The sequence below is a fragment of the Macaca thibetana genome, chromosome 19 (assembly GCF_024542745.1).
Source record: "Macaca thibetana thibetana isolate TM-01 chromosome 19, ASM2454274v1, whole genome shotgun sequence".
Classification (NCBI taxonomy): Eukaryota; Metazoa; Chordata; class Mammalia; order Primates; family Cercopithecidae; genus Macaca; species Macaca thibetana.
Window position 1 is genome coordinate 642,865 of NC_065596.1, and position 23,534 is coordinate 666,398.

A 23,534-nucleotide genomic window follows, 5' to 3' on the forward strand; every position below is an offset into this window, starting at 1 on the left:
TTTAATTTAACATCCAAGTTAAATTAATCCTCCTCACCACGGATACCCCCCTCACTTAGGTGTCCCTTGTTCACCATCCTCCATGAAATCAATATCCCGCACAAGAGTGCTACTCTCCTCGCTCCGGGCCCATAAATCGTGGGGGTAGCTATAATGAACTGTATCCGGCATCTGGTTGTTTACCTCAGGGCCATATAACTAAGATCGCCCACACGTTCCCCTTAAATAAGACATCTCGATGGATCACGGGTCTATCACCCTATTAACCAGTCACGGGAGCTCTCCATGCATTTGGTATCTTTTATCTCTGGTCTGCACGCGACCCCATCGCAGAAAGCTGGTCCCACCACAACACGTCCCGCAGAACCTGTCTTTGATTCCTAGTCCATGCCATTATTAATCGCACCTACGTTCAATATCCTAGCCCCACATAAGTTTTACAAGGTGTTATTTAATTCATGCTTGTAGGACATACCAATAATTACCATGTAATCCATTTTCAATCACACTGCAAATAATGCAGGAAACTATCAACAAACCCCCCCACCCCCATCTCTGACTTCTCCAAAAATTTACTCTTGCCAAACCCCAAAAACAAAAGCTTTCACACACCTAGCCAGAGATCGCGTTTTCATCTTTTAGGTGTGCACAACTTCAACTGCCATTTCCTCAACTAACACAAAATTACTTCACTTTACCCCTCTTAACTTCATCCCACTCCTTCTCTTTCCTACTTCCTTGCTCTCATGCACTTGTTCACTACTAAATATGGGCCCTCATTGTCACAACCCGAAAGACAGCACCTCACAACTATACTTCTCTCCGTGCTTATGTAGCTTAATTCACCTAAAGCAAGACACTGAAAATGTCTAGACGGACTTGCACACCCCATGAGCAAATAGGTTTGGTCCTGGCCTTTCTATTAGCTCTTAGCAAGATTACACATGCAAGCATCCCTGCCCCAGTGAAGACACCCGAGAAATCACTACGATCATATGGAGTAAGTATCAAGCACGCACAATGCAGCTCAAGACACTTTGCTCAGCCACACCCCCACGGGAGACAGCAGTGACAAACCTTTAGCAATAAATGAAAGTTTAACTAAGCTATGCTACAATCTAGGGTTGGTCAATTTCGTGCCAGCCACCGCGGCCATACGATTAACCCAAGCTAATAAAAACCGGCGTAAAGGGTGTTTTAGATCTAGTCAAATAAAGCTAAACTCCATCTAAATTGTAAAACCTTAGCTGATGTAAAATAAACTACGAAAGTGGCTTTAAAATTTCTGAACACACAATAGCTAAGACTCAAACTGGGATTAGAGACCCCACTATGCTTAGCCCTAAACTTCAATAGTTAGAACAACAAAAGATTTATGGGTAGAGGTGACAAGCCTACCAAGCCTGGTGATAGCTGGTTATCCAAGATAGAATTTTAGTTCAACCTTAAGTTTACCTGTAGAACTACCCAATCCCCCTGTAAACTTAATTGTTAGTCTAAAGAGGGACAGCTCTTCAGACATCAGGAAAAAACCTTGTATAGAGAGTAAAAAATCTGACCTCCATAGTTGGCCCAAAAGCAGCCATCAATTAAGAAAGCATTCAAGCTCAACATCAATTATATAAAAATTCCAAACACACCACTAAACTCCTTATTCCACATTGGATTAATCTATCATTTCATAGAAGCAACAATGCTAATATAAGTAACATGAACATTTTCTCCGCCGCATAAGCCTAAATCAGACTGAAAAACTTCACCGATGCTTAACAGCCTAACACTAACAAACAGAAACAAGTCAGTATTACTCACACTGTTAACCCGACACAGGCATGCTTTAAGGAAAGGTTAAAAAAAGTAAAAGGAACTCAGCAAACTTAACCCCGCCTGTTTACCAAAAACATCACCTCTAGCATTACCAGTATTAGAGGCACTGCCTGCCCGGTGACACATACTCAACGGCCGTGGTACCCTGACCGTGCAAAGGTAGCATAATCACTTGTTCCTTAAATGGGGACTCGCATGAATGGCATCACGAGGGTTCAACTGTCTCTTACTTTCAACCAGTGAAATTGACCTGTCCGTGAAGAGGCGGACATGAAACAATAAGACGAGAAGACCCTATGGAGCTTTAATTTATTAATGCAATCAAAACTATACAAATCCATGGACCCTTACACCACCACACCTGCATTAAAAATTTTGGTTGGGGTGACCTCGGAGCATAACTAAACCTCCGAACAGCCTACGCTAAGACTACACAAGCCAAAGCGAACCAGCACCTGTAATTGACCCAATGACTTGACCAACGGAACAAGTTACCCTAGGGATAACAGCGCAATCCTATTCCAGAGTCCATATCGACAATAGGGTTTACGACCTCGATGTTGGATCAGGACATCCTAATGGTGCAGCAGCTATCAAGGGTTCGTTTGTTCAACGATTAAAGTCCTACGTGATCTGAGTTCAGACCGGAGTAATCCAGGTTGGTTTCTATCTATTCTATATTTCTCCCTGTACGAAAGGACAAGAGAAATAAGGCCCACTTCATAAAGTGCCCTCATTCCATAGATGACCTAATCTCAATCTAACAAAATAACACCAACCCAACCCAAAAACAGGGTTTGTTAAGATGGCAGAGCCCGGCAATTGCATAAAACTTAAAACTTTACAATCAGAGGTTCAACTCCTCTTCTTAACACCATGTCAACAACAAATCTCCTACTCCTTATTATATCCGTAATGGCCGCCATAGCATTCCTCACACTCATTGAACGAAAATTACTGGGCCACATACAACTACGCAAAGGACCAAACACCATTGGCCCCTACGGGTTGCTACAACTTTTCGCTGACGCCATAAAACTATTCACCGAAGAACCCTTAAAACCTTCAACATCTACCACCATTCTCTACATTACCGCACCAGCCTTGGCCTTTTCCATTGCTCTTCTCCTATGAACTCCCCTTCCCATACCCCATCCATGAATTAACTTCAATCTAGGACTTTTATTTATTCTAGCCACATCTAGTCTAACTGTCTACTCCATTTTATGATCAGGATGGGCATCAAACTCAAACTATGCACTAATCGGAGCACTATGAGCTGTCGCCCAAACAATCTCATATGAAGTCACTCTTGCTATTATTCTCTTATCAGTCTTACTAATAAGCGGCTCATTTAATCTTCTCATACTTATCACAACACAAGAACACCTCTGACTCCTCCTACCATCATGACCCCTAGCCATAATATGATTCACCTCCACATTAGCTGAAACAAACCGAGCTCCTTTCGACCTCATAGAAGGCAAATCGGAACTAGTCTCAGGCTTTAACATTGAATATGCCGCAGGCCCATTCACCCTGTTCTTCATGGCTGAGTACATAAATATCATTATAATAAATGCCCTAATAACCACAATCTTCCTAGGCACATTATACTCTATTAATTCCCCAGAACTATTTACAACGTGCTTTACCACCAAAACACTTCTTCTAACCTCATTATTTTTATGAATCCGAACAGCATATCCTCGATTCCGCCATGATCAACTTATACACTTACTATGAAAAAATTTCCTCCCACTTACACTAGCTCTTCTCATATGATATATCTCAACACCTGTTGCAATCTCCAGTATTCCTCCGCAAACCTAGAAATATGTCTGACAAAAGAGTTACTTTGATAGAGTAAATGATAGAGGCCCTAATCCTCTTATTTCTAGGATTATAGGTATCGAACCTACCCCTGAGAACCCAAATTTCTCCATGCTACCTACCACACTCCATCCTAAGTAAGGTCAGCTAAATAAGCTATTGGGCCCATACCCCGAAAATGTTGGTTATACCCTTCCCGTACTAATTAACCCACTAGCCCAACTTATTGTCTACCTCACCATAATCACAGGCACTCTCATTACAACGCTAAGCTCACACTGATTCCTCGCCTGAGCAGGCCTAGAAATAAATATACTAGATTTCATCCCAATTCTAATCAAAAAAAAACAAACCCCCGTTCTACAGAAGCCGCTATTAAATATTTCCTAATACAATCCACCGCATCTATAATCCTCATAATAGCAATGATCTCCAACAACCTACTCTCCAGATGCTGAACCACAACAGACAACATCAACCAACTTTCATCTCTAGCCATGACAACAGCCCTAGCCATAAAATTAGGAATAGCCCCCTTCCACTTTTGAATCCCAGAAGTCACCCAAGGGACATCTTTAATTTCTGGCCTGCTCCTCCTCACATGACAAAAACTAGCTCCCATCTCAATTATATACCAAATACATTCTTCAACCAATACAGATATTCTCCTGACCCTCTCTACTCTATCTGTTATAATAGGCAGCTGAGGAGGCCTTAACCAAACACAACTACGCAAAATCATGGCATATTCTTCAATTACTCACACAGGCTGAATAATAACACTAACCTACAACCCAAATATCACAATCTATTACCTAACCATATACACTATTATGACAACTACGGCATTCCTAACTCTCAACCTAAACTCAAATACCACAACTCTTATACTATCCTGCACTTGAAACAAACTAACCTGACTAATACCATTGATATCAACCACCCTCCTATCCATGGGAGGCTTACCCCCACTAATCTGTTTCCTACCCAAATGAATTACCATTCAAGAACTTGCAAAAAGCAATAACTTCATCATCCCCTCCATTATAATTACCATAACCCTACTCAACTTATACTTTTATATACGCCTAATTTATACCACCTCCATAACAATACTCCCTACATCCAACAATACAAAAATAAAATGACAATTCGAAAATACAAAACCCATACTCCTCATCCCCCCACTCATTATCCTCACCACCCTCCTCTTACCAATTTCTCCACTAACCCTAGTCATCCTCTAGAAATTTAGGTGAAGTAAGACCAAGGACCTTCAAAGCCCTCAGTAAGTTAAACCACGCTTAATTTCTGAAATATATAAGGACTGCAGATTCTATTCCACATCAAATGAATGCAAATCAATTACTTTAATTAAGCTAAGCCCTTACTAGATTAATGGGACTCAAACCCATAAAATTTTAGTTAACAGCTAAATACTCTAACCACTGGCTTTAATCTACTTCTCCCGCCGCAGGGAAAAAAGGCGGGAGAAGCCCCGGCAGAAATTAACTGCTCCCTTGAATTTGCAATTCAACATGAAAATCACCTCAGAGCTGGTAAAAAGAGAACTTTAATCTCTGTCTTTAGGTTTACAGCCTAATGCTTACTCAGCCATTCTACCCCCCTCCCCCACCTATGTTCGCCTACCGTTGGCTGTTCTCAACAAACCACAAAGATATTGGAACCCTTTACCTACTGTTCGGCACATGGGCTGGGATCATAGGCACAGCTCGAAGCCTTCTTGTTCGAGCTGAACTGGGTCAACCAGGCAGCCTATTAGGCAACGACCATATCTACAATGTTATCGTTACAGCCCATGCGTTTGTCATAATTTTCTTTATAGTTATACCCATCATAATCGGAGGTTTCGGAAACTGATTAGTACCACTAATAATTGGTGCCCCCGACATGGCTTTCCCCCGCCTAAACAATATGAGTTTTTGACTTCTCCCCCCTTCCTTTCTACTGTTACTGGCATCTGCGGCAGTAGAAGCCAGTGCTGGGACAGGTTGAAGAGTTTATCCTCCTTTAGCAGGAAATTTCTCCCACCCAGGAGCTTCCGTAGATCTAACTATCTTCTCACTTCACCTAGCAGGCATCTCCTCCATCCTAGGGGCTATAAACTTCATTACCACTATTATCAACATAAAACCCCCTGCAATATCTCAATATCAAACCCCCTTATTCATCTGGTCAGTGTTAATCACAGCCATCCTTTTACTCCTCTCTCTACCAGTACTAGCTGCCGGCATTACTATATTACTAACAGACCGTAATCTAAATACCACTTTCTTTGATCCTGCCAGAGGGGGGGGATCCTATCTTGTATCAACATCTATTCTGATTTTTCGGCCACCCCGAAGTCTATATCCTCATTCTACCTGGATTTGGGATAATCTCTCATATTGTGACATATTACTCCAGAAAAAAAGAGCCATTTGGCTACATAGGTATAGTTTGAGCTATAATGTCAATCGGGTTTTTAGGCTTTATTGTATGAGCCCATCATATATTTGCAGTAGGAATAGATAGACACACGAGCCTACTTCACTTCCGCCACTATAATTATTGCAATTCCCACTGGCATTAAAGTCTTCAGCTGACTTGCCACGCTTCACGGAGGCAATATCAAATGATCTCCCGCAATACTTTGAGCTCTAGGCTTTATTTTTCTCTTTACCATAGGGGGCTTAACTGGTATCGTGTTAGCAAACTCATCATTAGACATTGTACTACACGATACGTACTATGTTGTTGCACACTTTCACTATGTACTATCGATAGGAGCTGTATTTGCTATCATAGGAGGCTTCATTCATTGATTCCCCTTATTTTCAGGCTATACTCTAGACCAAACTTATGCCAAAGCCCACTTCACCATCATATTTGTAGGTGTAAATTTAACCTTCTTCCCACAACATTTCCTCGCCGTATCCGGAATACCCCGACGCTACTCTGACTACCCCGATGCCTATACCAGATGAAATATCTCATCCATAGGCTCCTTCATTTCCCTAGTAGCAGTAATACTAATAATCTACATAACCTGAGAAGCCTTCGCCTCAAAACGTAAAGTCTCATTAATTGAACAGCCCTCTACCAACCTAGAGTGACTGCATGGTTGCCCTCCACCCTACCATACATTTGAAGAACCAACCTACATTAAACTAAACGAAAAAGGAAAGAATTGAACCTCCTAAAACTGGTTTCAAGCCAGCCCTGTGACCTCCACAACTTTTTCAATAAGATATTAGAAAAACTATTTCATAGCTTTGTCAAAGCTAAATCATAGGTTAAACCCTATATATCTTATATGGCTCACTCAGTTCAACTAGGCCTACAAGATGCTATATCCCCTATCATAGAAGAATTAATTGCTTTTCATGACCACACTTTTATAATTGTATCCTTAATTAGCTTTCTAGTCCTATATGCCCTGTCTTCAGCTCTCACAACAAAACTAACCAACACCAATATCACGGACGCCCAAGAAATAGAAACCATTTGAACCATCTTACCCGCAATCATTTTAATCTTAATTGCTCTTCCATCCCTGCACATCCTATATCTAACAGACGAGATCAACAACCCCTCTTTTACTATTAAATCAATTGGACACCAATGATACTGAACCTACGAATACACAGATTACGGAGGATTAATCTTTAACTCTTATATACTCCCCCCATTGTTCTTAAACCCAAGAGACCTTCGACTTCTAGAAGTTGACAACCGAGTAGTTCTCCCAATTGAAGCCCCTGTCCGAATAATAATTACATCTCAAGACGTCCTACACTCATGAACAATTCCTACTCTAGGCCTAAAAACAGATGCAGTTCCTGGACGCCTGAATCAAACCACATTCACCGCTACACGACCAGGTGTATACTATGGACAATGCTCAGAAATCTGCGGTGCTAACCACAGCTTCATACCCATTGTCACAGAATTGATTCCACTAAAAATTTTTGAGATAGGGCCTGTATTTACCCTATAGACCCCCCCCCACATCTCACTCCATAACTCTCTGCAAAATATTCTTATAATACACTGTACAGCTATCCTAGCATTAACCTTTTAAGTTAAAGATCGAGAGAAATACCCTCTCTGCAGTGAAATGCCTCAACTAGATACATCCGTATGGTTTACTATCATCATAACTATACTCCCCACACTATTTCTTATTATACAATTAAAACTACTAAACACAAACTACTACCCACCTCCCCTACAAAAGAATCCCAATACACAAACCTACAATAACCCCTGACAATTGAAATGAACGAAAATCTATTTGCCCCATTTACCTCTCCAACAATCCTAGGCCAACCTGCTGCAGTACTCATCATTTTACTCCCCGCGCTACTATTTCCAACCTCCAAACACCTTATTAATAATCGACTAATTACCATCCAACAAAACCTAATCCAACTAACCCTAAAACAAATAATAATATCCCATAATACCAAAGGACAAACCTGGTCCCTAATACTAACATCTTTAATTATTTTTATCTCAATAACCAATCTTCTCGGACTTCTACCCTACTCATTTACACTCACCACCCAACTATCTATAAACCTAGCCATAGCAATTCCCCTATGAGCAGGGACAGTAATCATAGGCCTTCACTTCAAAACTAAAAGCTCTCTGGCCCACTTCCTACCACAAGGCACACCCACTCCCCTTATTCCTATACTAGTAATTATTGAAACAATCAGTCTATTTATGCAACCAGTTGCCCTAGCCGTACGCTTAACCGCCAGTATCACAGCTGGCCATCTACTAATGCACCTAATAGGAAGTGCTGCACTAACATTATCAACCATCAACCTCCCTATCACCTCACTAATCTATGCACTTCTAGTACTATTGACCATTCTAGAAATCGCAGTGGCCCTAATCCAAGCCTATGTCTTCACACTATTAATCATCCTTTATCTACGTGATAACACTTAATGACCCACCAATCTCATGCCTATCACATAGTTAAACCTAGCCCCTGACCACTAACAGGGGCTCTCTCAGCCCTGTTAACAACATCAGGCTTAATTATATGATTTCACTTTTACTCCACCACTCTACTAATGCTAGGCCTACTAACCAACGTGTTAACCATATACCAATGATGGCGTGACATTATTCGAGAAAGCACCTACCAAGGCCACCATACAATACCTGTCCAAAAAAGCCTTCGTTATGGAATAGTCCTTTTTATCATCTCAGAAATCCTCTTCTTCACCGGTTTCTTCTGAGCATTCTACCACTCGAGCCTTGTTCCCACCCCACACCTAGGAGGACACTGACCACCAAAGGAATTACTCCCCTAAATCCCCTAGAAATGCCCCTTTTAAACACCTCCTGTACTACTTGCATCAGGAGTTACAATCACCTGGGCCCACCACAGCCTAATAGAAAGTAATCGAAAACAAACAATCCAAGCTTTACTCATTACAATCCTACTAGGCATCTACTTCACCCTACTACAAATTTCAGAGTACTTTGAAGCGCCCTTCACTATTTCCGATGGTATCTATGGCTCAGCATTCTTTATCACCACAGGCTTCCACGGACTTCACGTCATCATCGGATCTACATTCCTTATTACCTGCCTTATCTGTCAACTATTATACCACTTCACATCAAACCACCATTTTGGATTCGAAGCCGCTGCTTGATATTGACACTTTGTAGATGTGGTCTGATTATTCCTTTATATCTCTATCTACTGATGAGGATCCTACTCTTTTAGTATAATTAGTACAGTTGACTTCCAATCAGCTAGTTTCGATACTATTCGAAAAAGAGTAATTAACCTAGCATTAGCACTGACAATTAATACCCTTCTGACCCTCCTACTAATAATTATCATATTCTGACTACCCCAGCTGAACTCTTATGCAGAAAAAACCGATCCTTACGAATGTGGCTTTGACCCACTAAACCCTGCCCGCATTCCCTTCTCCATAAAATTTTTCTTAGTCGCCATTACCTTCCTACTATTTGACCTAGAAATTGCCCTACTACTACCCCTACCATGAGCTCTCCAAACAACAGATCTTCCAACCATGCTTAAATCATCAGTTACACTAATTATTGTCCTAACCCTAAGCCTAGCCTATGAATGAACTCAAAAAGGACTGGATTGAACTGAATTGGTAAGTAGTTTAAACAAAACAAATGATTTCGACTCATTAGATTATGATAACCATACTAACCAAATGCCTTTCATCTATATAAGTGTTACACTAGCATTTATAATCTCACTCCTAGGTATGTTAACCTATCGCTCACATCTAATATCCTCCCTATTATGCCTAGAAGGAATATTATCATCACTGTTTATTATAAGTACTCTTATAGCTTTAAACATGCACTCCTTACTAGCTAACATTATACCCATCGCCTTACTAGTATTTGCTGCTTGCGAAGCAGCAGTCGGTCTTGCCCTACTAATCTCAATCTCTAACACATATGGTCTAGACTATATCCACAACCTAAATTTACTTCATTGTTAAAAATAGTTATCCCCACAATTATACTACTACCAACAACGTGATTTTCCAAAAATAGCATAATCTGAATTAACCTTACCGTACATAGCCTAACCATCAGTATTATCCCCTTATTATTTTTCAACCAAACCAGCAACAATCTCCTCAACTACTCAATCCATTTATCTTCCGACCCTCTAACGACACCTCTCCTAATATTAACTGCCTGACTCCTGCCCCTTATAATTACAGCAAGCCAATATCACTTACATAATGAATCCCCCTCACGAAAAAATTCTCTCTCTCCATGTTAATTTTCCTACAAATCTCTCTAATTCTAACATTCATAGCCACAGAACTATTCATATTTTATATTCCATTCGAAACCAGTCTCATTCCTACCCTAATCATCATCATCCGATGAGGCAGCCAAGCAGAACGCCTTAACGCAGGCACATATTTCCTATTCTATACACTAACTGGCTCTCTCCCCCTACTCATTATGTTAATCTATACCTATAATAGTTTGGGTTCACTAAACATCATGCTACTCACGCTCATGGCTCAAAAACTAACAACCACTTGATCCCACAATCTTACCTGACTAGCATGCATAATAGCCTTCATAGTAAAAATACCCCTGTACGGCTTACACTTATGACTCCCCAAAGCCCATGTTGAAGCCCCCATTGCTGGATCAATAGTCCTTGCCGCAGTACTCCTAAAACTAGGTGGCTACGGCATGATACGACTCACCTCTATCCTTAACCCTACAACAGAACATATAACCTACCCCTTCCTTATACTATCCCTATGGGGCATAATCATAACAAGCTCTACCTGTCTTCGACAGACAGACCTAAAATCACTCATCGCATACTCCTCCATAAGCCACATAGCCCTAGTAATCATAGCCTCCCTCATTCAAACCCCCTGAAGCTTCATTGGTGCAACTGTTCTTATAATCACCCACGGACTCACCTCATCCATATTATTTTGCCTAGCAAACTCAAACTATGAACGAACCCACAGCCGCATTATACTACTTTCCCGAGGACTCCAAATACTATTTCCATTAATAACCTTTTGATGATTTGCAGCAAACCTTACCAACATCGCCCTACCCCCCTACTATTAACCTAGTAGGAGAACTCCTTGTAATAATAACCTCATTCTCCTGATCATACATCACCATTACGCTTACAGGACTTAATATGCTAATTACAGCCCTCTACTCCCTCTATATATTTACCACAACACAACGAGGAATACTTACATATCACACTACTAATATAAAACCTTCCTTTACACGAGAAAACATACTAATATTCATACACCTTTCCCCTATTATACTCCTGTCCCTTAACCCTAATGTTATTCTAGTTTTCACCTCCTGTAAATATAGTTTAGCCAAAACATTAGATTGTGGATCTAACCATAGAGGCCTGCCACTTCTTATTTACCGAGAAAGCTAGCAAGGGCTGCTAACCCATGTCTCCGTTTTTAATAAATACGGCTTTCCCAACTTTTGAAGGATTACAGTTATCCATTGGCCTTAGGAACCAAAAACATCGGTGCAACTCCAAATAAAAGTAACAACCATGTACACCTCCATTACCATAACAATCCTAACCACTCTAATTCTACCAATTGCTATTACCTTTATTAATCCCAACAAAAAGCACCTATACCCATACTACGGAAAAACAACTATGATATATTCTTTCACCATTAGCCATCTCCCCATAATCTTGTATATTCTCCTGGACCAAGAAGCAATTATCTCAAACTGACATTGAATAACAATCCAAACATTAGAATTAACACTAAGCTTCAAATTTGATTACTTCTCCATAATATTTATCCCAATTGCACTATTCATTACTTGATCTATTATAGAATTCTCACTATGATATATAAGTTCAGACCCAAACATTAATCAATTCTTTAAGTACCTTCTCACATTTCTCATCACCATACTAATTTTAATCACTGCCAACAACCTCTTTCAACTTTTCATTGGCTGAGAAGGCATAGGAATTATATCCTTCTTATTAATTAGCTGATGGTACGCTCGAATAGAAGCCAACACAGCAGCCACTCAGGCAATCTTATACAACCGTATTGGCGATATCGGCTTTATCCTAAGCATAACATGGTTCATCCTACATTACAACTCATGAGACTTTCAACAAATGTTTATCCTAAACCCCAACCCAAGTCTTCTCCCACTAATAGGTATTCTCCTGGCAGCAACAGGAAAATCAGCCCAATTTGGTCTTCACTCTTGACTACCTTCCACCATAGAAGGCCCAACACCAGTCCTCAGCTCTACTCCACTCCAGCACGATAGTTGTCGCCGGAGTATTCCTGCTCATCCGTTCCACCCTCTAATAGAAAATAATACATTAATCCAAAGCCTTACATTGTGCCTAGGAGCCATTACCACCATATTCATAGCAGTTTGCGCCCTAACACAAAACGATATTAAAAAAATCGTAGCCTTTTCCACCTCAAGCCAACTGGGCCTCATAATAGTTGCTATCGGCATCAACCAACCATACCTAGCGTTTCTACATATCTGCACCCATGCCTTCTTCAAAGCTATATTATTCATCTGCTCTGGATCCATTATTCATAACCTAAACAACGAACAAGACATTCGAAAAATAGGAGGGTTATTTAAAACAATACCCCTTACTTCAACCTCCCTATTTATTGGCAACTTAGCACTTGCAGGCATACCCTACCTCACAGGCTTCTACTCCAAAGACCTCATCATCAAAACCGCAAACATGTCGTATACCAACGCCTGAGCCCTATCTATCACTCTCATTGCCACATCCCTAACTAGCGCTTACAGCACCCGAACTATCTTTATAACCCTAACAGGACAACCCCGCTTCCCAACCTCAATCTATATTAACGAGAACGACCCCACCTTATTAAAACCAATCAAACGCCTCACTATCGGCAATATACTAGCAGGATTTCTTATCACCAACGATATCTCCCCTACTTCACTCCCCCAACCAACAATACCTCACCATCTAAAACTCTCAGCCCTATATCTAACCACCCTGGGCTTTCTAGTAGCCCTAGACCTTGCCCTTATAACCAACAAACTTAAAATAAACATGCCATCACACACATTTAAATTCTCCAACATATTAGGATATTACCCTATCACAATTCACCATATAACCTCCTACCAAAATCTACTTATAAGCCAAAACCTATCCTTCCTCTTACTAGACTTAACCTGACTGGAAAAATCTATAACCAAAACAATTTCACATATCCACACTACCATCTCCACCATCACAACCACCCAAAAAGGCATAATCAAACTTTACTCCCTCTCCTTTCTTATTCCCCTCATTCTAACTTTATTCCTAATAACATAATCTATTACCCCGAGTAATCTCAATAATAATGTATACACCAACAAACAACGTTCAACCAGTAACCACTACCAATCAACGTCCATAGTCATACAAAGCACCTGCACCAATAGAATCCCCTCGAACTAACCCCGACCCCTCACCCTCAAAAATCACCCAATCCCCCATACTATTAAAGTTCACCACCACCACTAAATCATCAAAATCTGTAACTCATAAAATTAAACCCACCTCCATCGCTAATCCTACCAGAAAACTCACAAAAACCTCAAGCCCCGATCCCCATGTTTCAGGATACTCCTTAATAGCCATCGCCATAGTATACCCAAAAACAACTATCATACCCCCCAAATAAACTAAAAACATCATTAAACCCATATACGCTCCCCCACAATTCAAAATAATCACACAACCAACTATACCACTAACAATTAATGCCAACCCTCCATAAATAGGAGAGGGTTTAGAAGAAAACCCCACAAACCCCATAACTAATAATACGTTTAACAAAAATAAAATATATGTCATTGTTCTCACGTGGACTCCAACCATGACCAATGATATGAAAAACCATCGTTGTACTTCAACTACAAAAACATTAATGACCCCAATACGCAAATCCCACCCAATCCTAAAAATAATTAACCACACCTTCATTGACCTACCCACCCCACCTAACATTTCTATATGATGAAACTTCGGCTCACTTCTTGCAACCTGCCTAATTCTACAAATTATTACAGGACTATTCCTAGCAATACACTACTCACCAGACACTTCCTCCGCCTTCTCCTCAATCGCACACATCGTCCGAGAGGTAAATAACGGCTGAATCCTTCGCTACCTCCACGCCAACTGTGCCTCCATACTCTTCATCTGCCTTTTTCTACATGTAGGCCGAGGCCTCTACTACGGCTCCTTTCTTCTCACAGAAACTTGAAACACTGGCATCACACTTCTACTCATAACCATAGCAACAGCCTTCATGGGCTATGTACTCCCATGAGGCCAAATATCATTCTGAGGCACCACCGTAATTACAAACCTACTATCAGCAATCCCATACATCGGAACCAATCTCGTCCAATGAGTTTGAGGTGGATATTCTATTGAAAACCCCACCCTCACACGATTCTTTACCCTTCACTTTATCCTACCTTTCATTATCACAGCCTTGACTACTCTACACCTATTATTTCTACACGAAACAGGATCAAATAATCCCTGCGGAATTTCCTCTCACTCCGATAAAATCGACTTCCACCCCTACTACACAATTAAGGACATCCTAGGCCTAGCCCTCTTTTTCACAACCTTAATAACATTAGTATTATTCACGCCTGACCTTCTAAGCGATCCAAACAACTACATCCCAGCCAACCCCCTAAGCACGCCTCCACACATTAAACCAGAATGATACTTCTTATTCGCATATGCAATTCTACGATCCATTCCTAATAAACTAGGAGGGGTGTTAGCACTCCTCCTATCAATCCTTATCTTATTATTCATACCCACTCTCCACAAATCCAAACAACAAAGTATGGCATTCCGCCCACTCAGCCAGTTCCTATTTTGACTCCTAATCACAATTCTACTAACTCTTACCTGAATCGGAAGTCAACCAATAAGCCAACCCTTTATGACTATTGGACAAGTAGCATCCGTAATACATTTCACCACAATTCTAGTTTTAATACCACTTGCCTCCCTAATTGAAAACAACCTGCTCAAATGAACCTGCCCCCGTAGTATAAATAAATACACCAGTCTTGTAAACTGAAAATGGAAAACTTCTCCCTAGGGCAACTCAGAAAGAAAGTACTTAACTTCACCACCAACACCCAAAACTGGCATTCTAACTTGAACTACTTTCTGTCTTTTATGGTATGCAAGCTTTAAATGCAACTTAAGTATTAAACATTTCAATAAACTTTTATGTAAATCGTGCATTACTGTTAGCCAACATGAATACTATATAGTACTCTATATATGTTTAACTGTACATAGCACATATTCTTACATACTTACTAAACACAGTCCCACAACATGCTTACAAGCAAGCACTCTAATAGATCAATCAACTGTAACACATAACAACAAGACTCAAAGCTCAAGCATCACAACCCGAATATCAACTAACCTATTGTTCATTTACAGTACATAGTACATTAAATCGTTCACCGGACATAGCACTTCCAAGTTAAATTAATCCTCCTCACCTCCTTGTCTTGTGCAGGTTTTCAAAGGGAATGCTTCTGGTTTTTGCCCATTCAGTATGATATTGTCTGTGGGTTTGTCATAAATAGCCCTTATTATTTTGAGATACGTTCCATCAATACCTAGTTTATTGAGTTTTTAGGACGAATGGGGTGTTGAAATTTATCGAAGGCCTTTTCTGCATCTATTGAGATAATCATGTGGTTTTTGTCATTGGTTCTGTTTATGTGATGGATTATGTTTATTGATTTGCCTATGTTGAACCACCCTTGCATCTCAGGGATGAAGCCAACTTGATCATGGTAGATAAGCTTTTTGATGTGCTGCTGTATTCAGTTTGCCAGTATTTTATTGAGGATTTTTACATCCATGTTCATCAGGGATATTGGCTTGAAATTTTTTTGCTGTTGTTGTGTCTCTGCCAGGATTTTGTATCAGGATGATGCTGGCCTCATAAAATGAGTTAGGGAGGCTTCCCTCTTTTTCTATTGTTTGGAATAGTTTCAGAAAGAATAGGTCAGCTCGTCTTTGTACCTCTGGCAGAGTTCAGCTGTGAATCCATCAGGTTCTGGACATTTTCTATTGGTAGGCTAATAATTACTGCCTCAGTTTCAGAACTTGTTATTGGCCTCTTCAGGATTTATTTTATTTTTATTTTTTGAGGGTTTTTTTTTTTTTTTTTTTTTTTTGTCGCTCTCTCCTTCTGTTCTGCTCTTAGTTATTTGTTATGTTCTGCTAGGGTTTGAATTTGTTTGTTCTTGCTTCTCTAGTTCTTTTAATTGTGATTTTAGCATGTCTATTTTAGATCTTTCTTGCTTTCTCCTGTGGGCATTTAGTGCTGTAAATTTTCCTCTAGACATTGCTTTGTCATAGTCCCAGAGATTCTGGTATTTTGTGTCTTTGTTCTCATTGGTTTCAAAGAACTTTTTAAGTTCTACTTTCATTTAATTATTGACCCTGTAGTCATTCAGGAGCAGGTTGTTCAGTTTCCATGTAGTTGTGCGATTTTTAGTGAGTTTCTTAATCCTGAGTTCTAATTTGATTGCAGTGGTCTGAGAGACTGTTATGATTTCCATTCTTTTACATTTGCTGAGGAGTGTTTTGCTTCCAATTATGTGGTCAGTTTTAGAATAAGTGCGATGTGGTGCTGAGAAGAATGTGTATTCTGTTGATTTGTGGCAAAGAGTTCTGTAGATGTCTATTAGGTCTGCTTGGTCCAGAGTTGAGTTCACCTCCTGAATATCCTTGTTAGTTTTCTGCCTCATTGACCAGGCTAATATTGACAGTGGGATGTTAAAGTCTCCCACTGTTATAGTGTGGGAATCTATGTCTCTTTGTAGGTCCCTAAGAACTTGCTTTATGATTCTAGGTGCTCCTGTATTGGGTGCATATATATTTAGGATAGTTATCTCTTGTTGTTGCATTGACCCCTTTACCATTATGTAATGCCCATCTTTGTCTCTTTTGATCTTTATTGGTTTAACGTCTGTTTTATCAGAGACTGGGATTGCAACCCCGGATTTTTTTTTTTTTTTTCTTTCCATTTGCTTGGTAAATATTCCTCCATCCATTTATTTTGAGTCTATATGTGTCTTTGCACATATAGACTGAAATACAGCACTTAGATGGATCTTGACTCTTTATTCAATTTGCCAGTCTGTGTCTTTTAATTGGAGCATTTAGCCCTTGTATTTAAGGTTAATATTGTTATGTCATTATGATGCTAGCTGGTTATTTTGCCCATTAGTTGATGCAGTTTCTTCATAGTGTCGATGGTCTTTACAATTTGGTATGTTTTTGCAGGGGCTGGTACCAGTTGTTCCTTTGTGTGTTTAGTGCTTCCTTCAGGAGTTGTTGTAAGGCAGGCCTGGTGGTGACAAAGTCTCTCAGCATTTGCTTGTCTGTAAAGGATTTTATTTCTCCTTCACTTATGAAACTTAGTTTGACTGGATATGAAATTGTGAGTTGAAAATTCCTTTCTTTAAGAATGCTGAATATTGGCTCCCCACTCTCTTCTGGCTTGTAGGGTTTCTACAGAGAGATCCACTGTTAGTCTGATGGGCTTCCATTTGTGGATAACCCGACCTTTCTCTCTGGCTGCCCTCAACATTTTTTTCATTTCAACCTTGGTGAATCTGGCAATTATGTGCCTTGGGGTTGCTCTTCTCAAGGAGTATCTTTGTGGTGTTCTCTGTATTTCCTGAATTTGAATGTTGGCCTGTCTTGCTAGGTTGGGGACATTCTCCTGGATGATATTTTGAAGAGTGTTTTCCAACTTGATTCCATTCTCCCTGTCACTTTCAGGTACCCTAATCAAACGTAGATTTGGTCTTTTCACATAGTCCCATATTTCTTGGAGGCTTTGTTCATTTCTTTTTATTCTTTTTTCTCTAATCTTGTCTTCTTGCTTTATTTCATTCAGTTGATCTTCAATCTCTGATCTCCTTTCTTCTGCTTTATCGATTCAGCTATTGATACTTGTGCATGCTTCACGAAGTTCTCATGCTGTGTTTTTCATCTCCATCAGGTCATTTATGTTCTTCTCTAAACTGGTTCCTCCTGTTAGCAATTCGTCTAACCATGTCATAAGACTGTTTGCAAATCACTTTTATCTTGCAGCTCCCAAAATTCTCTTTTTGTCTGTAACTATTGAAATTGTGATTATAAATATGTTTTTGTTATAAATGTATTTGTGTGTATCGTAATTTGCTTTTTGAGCTTTTTTATTTTTACATAGTTTTTTCTTAATTTTAGAATCTTTCAATTATTTATTTTTGTATTTTTATCACCACAATTTAGATATTTTTGTTCTTATCCTCATTTTTCTAACTTTTTATAGTCTTTTGTGTTCCTGTTTCATGCATTATTATTCCATTTTAAAAATTAGTATATAAATTTTTAGTGGTTTCTTTCTGAAATTTTAATAATATTTTTGGTGGGATTATGTTGCCCTATTTTGTATAGATTGTATGTAATCTTTGAGATTTGGACATTTAAAAAGGTTACCTGTCACAAAATTTATTAATGTAGCTTTGTCCTGGCATAGTCAGAAAGCAATGGTCTTGACTAGAGATTGTGTGGGTCTGTCAAACATGTTCTTCAGATTTGTGTTGTCTGAAATTTTGTGCTTACTTTTAGTTTAAAGAGATTATGTTTCTCCTGAAAAGTAATTACCTGGTACACCTGTTCTGTCTCTGCAGCACTGCAGTGCTCTGCTGCAGTGTATTTACCTTTGGTCTCAGCAGACTCAAAATGAAAGTATACCATCATTGATTTCAGCAATTTATGTCATGGGAGACAGAAACCAGTGTGTGGAAAGGCCAGTAGAAGACAGAAATTAAATTGTACATGCCAATATTTTACTTTCCTTTAAAAAAAAGCCAGAAGTTACAATTTACTTCTGAAGGGACTAGGTAATACTGAGGAGCAGAAAGAGTTGTAATGGGTAAATGTAACAAACTTTTCTTTTTTTCTATGTGGTTCTTTGCATTGGGTTTAATTCAGACACTGTACACACTTAACTCATGTATAAATTATCCACATATGTATTTTGGTCTGTATGTTTTCATTACATTTATATGTCTGTGAAGAATTAGGGCCTGTGTCATATTGCAATGTAATCTTACTTATGTAGTTTGAATAATTTTATAGGTTAGATTTGGAAACTGTATTTATCTGAGTCTAATAAGTGGACTAATTTGTTATTTTTATTTCTTTTCAGTTATATGTTCTCATTTTGCTCAACACCTTTGTCCAGAGCAGGGCATAGAAGATTCTCTCCGAAAAGTGATATTGAGAAGATGTGAAAAATGTGGACCTGAGAATTTACAGTTAAAAATTGGTTGTACCAATGTGGATGAGTGTAAGGTGCACAAAAAAGGTTATAATAAGCTTAACCAGAGTTTGACAACTACACAGAGCAAAGTATTTCAATGTGGCAAATATGTAAACGTCTTTCATAAATGTTCAAATTCAAAAAGACATAAGATAAGGCATACTAGAAAGAAGCTTTTGAAATGTAAGGAATATGTCAGATCATTTTGCATGCGTTCACACCTATGTCAACATAAAAGAATTTATACCAGAGAAAATTCCTACAAATGTGAAGAAGATGGCAAAGCCTTTAACTGGTCCTCAACCCTTACTTATTATAAGAGAATTCATACTGGAGAGAAACCTTACAAATGTGAAGAATGTGGCAAAGCCTTCAGTAAGGCCTCAACCCTTACCAGGCATAAGGTAATTCATGCTGGAGAGAAACCCTACAACTGTGAAGAATGTGGCAAAGCTTTCAACCGGTTCTCAAGTCTTACGGAACATAAGAGAATTCATACTGGAGAGAAACCCTACAAATGTGGCAAAGCTTTCAACCGGTTCTCAAGTCTTACGGAACATAAGAGAATTCATACTGGAGAGAAACCCTACAAATGTGAAGAATGTGGCAAAGCTTTCAACTGGTCCTCAAGTCTTACGGTACATAAGAGAATTCATACTGGAGAGAAACCCTACAAATGTGAAGAATGTGGCAAAGCCTATGGTAACTTCTCAACCCTTACTAAACATAAGGTAATTCATACTGGAGAGAAACCCTACAAATGTGAAGAATGTGGAAAAGCCTTCAGCTGGCCCTCAAGCCTTATTGAACATAAGAGAAGTCATGCTGGAGAGAAACCCTACAAATGTGAAGAATGTGGCAAAGCTTTCAACCGGTCCTCAAAACTTAGTGAACATAAGAGAATTCATACTGGAGAGAAACCCTACAAATGTGAAGAATGTGGCAAAGCTTTCAACCGGTCCTCAAACCTTACGAGAACATAAGAGAATTCATACTAGAGAGAAACCCTACAAATGTGAAGAATGTGGCAAAGCCTATGGTAACTTCTCAACCCTTACTAAACATAAGGTAATTCATACTGGAGAGAAACCCTACAAATGTGAAGAATGTGGAAAAGCCTTCAGCTGTCCCTCAAGCCTTATTGAACATAAGAGAATTCATACTGGAGAGAAACCCTACAAATGTGAAGAATGTGGAAAGTCCTTACGGTACAAAAATGTGGCAAAAGACTTTCAACCCTTACTAAAGATAAGGTAATTCATACTGGAGAGAAACCCTACAAATGTGAAGAATGTGGAAAAGCCTTCAGCTTGGTGAACATAAGAGAAGTCAGCTTAGAGAACCCTATAATGTGAAGAATGTGGCAAAGCTTTCATCAAGACTTAGTGAACATAAGAGAATTCATACTGGAGAGAAACCCTACAAATGTGAAGAATGTGGCAAAGCTTTCTACCGGCCTCAAAACTTACGGAACATAAGAGAATTCATACTAGAGAGAAACCTTACAAATGTGAAGACTGTGGCAAAGCCTATGGTAACTTCTCAACCCTTACTAAACATGTAATTCAAGACTGGAGAGAAACCCTACAAATGTGAAGAATGTGGCAAAGCCTTCATCTGGTCCTGAAGACTTAGTGAACATAAGAGAATTCATACTGGAGAGAAACCCTACAAATGTGAAGAATGTGGCACAGCCTATGTTAACTTCTCAGCCCTTACTAAACATAAGATAATTCATACTGGAGAGAAACCCTACAAATGGGAAGAATGTGGCAAAGCCTTTAGTAAGGCCTCAACCCTTACTGCACACAAGACAATTCATACTGGAGAGAAACCCTACAAATGTGAAGAATGTGGCAAAGCTTTCTACCAGTCCTCAAACCTTACAGAACATAAGAGAATTCATACTGGAGAGAAACCCTACAAATGTGAAGAATGTGGCAAAGCCTATGGTAACTTCTCAACCCTTACTAAACATAAGGTAATTCATACTGGAGAGAAACCCTACAAATGTGAAGAATGTGGAAAAGCCTTCAGCTGGCCCTCAAGCCTTAGTGAACACAAGAGAATTCATGCTGGAGAGAAACCCTACAAATGTGAAGAATGTGGCAAAGCCTTTAGCTGGGTCTCAGTCTTCAATAAACATAAGAAAATTCATACTGGAAAGAAATTCTATAAATGTGAAGAATGTGGTAAAGAGTTCAACCAATCCTCACACCTTACTACTCATAAGAGAATTCATACGGGAGGAAAAACCCTAGAAATGTGAAAAATGTGGCAAAGCTTTCAATTAGTTCTCAACCCTTACTGAACATAAGGGAATTTATACAGAAGGGAAACCCTACAAATGTGAAGAACGTGGCAGATTTTTTAACTCTTCCTCAATCCTTACTAAACATAAGGTAATTCATACTGGAGGGAATTCCTACAATTGTGTGGAATGTGGCAAAGCCTTTAACCAGTCCTTAAGGCTTACCACATATAAGACAACTCATACTGGACAGAAACCATACACATGTGAAGAATGTGGGAAAGCCTCTAACAGATCCTCAATTCTTAACAGACACAGGCTAATTCATACTAGAGAGAAACTACAAACCTGAAAGATGTGACAATGCTTTTGGCAACACCTGAAACTTTTCTGAGTATAAAAGAAATCATACTGGTGAGAAATCCTAGAAATGTGAAGAATGTGACAAAGCCTTTAAATGGCTGTCACACTTGATTGTAGGTAAGATAACTCATATTGGAGAAAACTAGTGTGAACAATGTGGCAAAACATTTAACCAATGCTCATGCCTTTTTGCAAAGGAAAGCATTTATACTAGCCTGGGCAACAGAGGGAAACTCTGTCTGGAAAAAAAAATCATTAATATCTTCTCACATCTTAGTCAATATCAGAGAGTTCATACTAAATAAAAGCGTTAAAAGTGCAATTGGTGTCAATAGATCTTTCAGAAAATATAAGCCCTTAAATTACAGAAGAATATTTATTTTGAGGAAACACATTACAAATATAAAGAGGATTGTAGTACCTTTACTTGTATCACAGGTTTTATTGTACACATTTTGTACTACAGGAAAACCCTGAGGTAGTTGTTCCAACTTTGCTCAACATCAGGGAATTTATATTGAAGAATAACCCTGCAAATTTAATGAATTTGGAAAAACATTTTTAAAAAAACTACAGATTATAAAACACAAAAGTTTATACTAAAATATATTTTTGCAGATACAGTAAATATTTTAAAAATTTAATCCAAAATTAAGTAAAGAGAATCCACAGTAGAAATACCTGTCTCTCAAACTTCAGACATTACACTTACTCAGATTGCTGAGTATAGGAAAAAATTCAAAACTAAAGTTGATAAAAAGAAAAATTATTTGTAAGTAACTTTAAAAGAAGTAGATCTTTGAAGAGTTATAATTTCATTTAAAGTATACTTTTGTCCTGAAAATATAGATTTTTTTTTTTGCCAGACACAGTGGCTTACACCTGTAAGGCCAACACTTTGGGATGCTGAGGTGGGCAGATCACCTGAGTTGAAGACCAGCCTGGCCAACATGGTGAAATCCCATGTCTACTAAAAAGAAATACAAATATTAGCGAAGCATGGTAGTGCACACCTGTAGTCCCAGCTACTTGGGAGGCTGAGGCATGAGAATCACTTGAACCTGGGAGCCAGAAGTTGCAGTGAGCTGAGATGTTGCCACTGCATTGCAGCCTGGGTGACAGAGCGAGACTCTGTCTCAAAAGACAAAAAAAAAAAACAAAAACAAAAAACAAAAACAGCTTATTTGGAAACTGAATACTGATGGAATTCAACTCTTTAATTACTTCATGCTATTTCTTCGTTTCTGTTGTTTTCACATGTAAAAGCCTGTGATCAATTCTTTCTGCATCAAAGATTTGGGAGA

General features: G+C 39.1%; 2 protein-coding genes and 3 pseudogenes across 2 annotated transcripts in view; 4 read left to right on the top strand and 1 right to left on the bottom strand.

Moving 5' to 3' along the window:
* LOC126942223 (zinc finger protein 724) overlaps positions 1 to 23,534 on the bottom strand; it is a 715,842-nt gene that overhangs the window by 135,672 nt on the left and 556,636 nt on the right. The window lies entirely within an intron of this gene.
* Positions 1 to 23,534, top strand: part of LOC126942190 (zinc finger protein 726-like) — a 97,455-nt gene that overhangs the window by 25,773 nt on the left and 48,148 nt on the right.
* On the top strand, positions 6,977 to 7,660 carry LOC126942327 (cytochrome c oxidase subunit 2-like; annotated as a pseudogene).
* Positions 7,942 to 8,622, top strand: LOC126942329 (ATP synthase subunit a-like; annotated as a pseudogene).
* LOC126942234 (NADH-ubiquinone oxidoreductase chain 5-like) lies at positions 11,759 to 13,564 on the top strand (annotated as a pseudogene).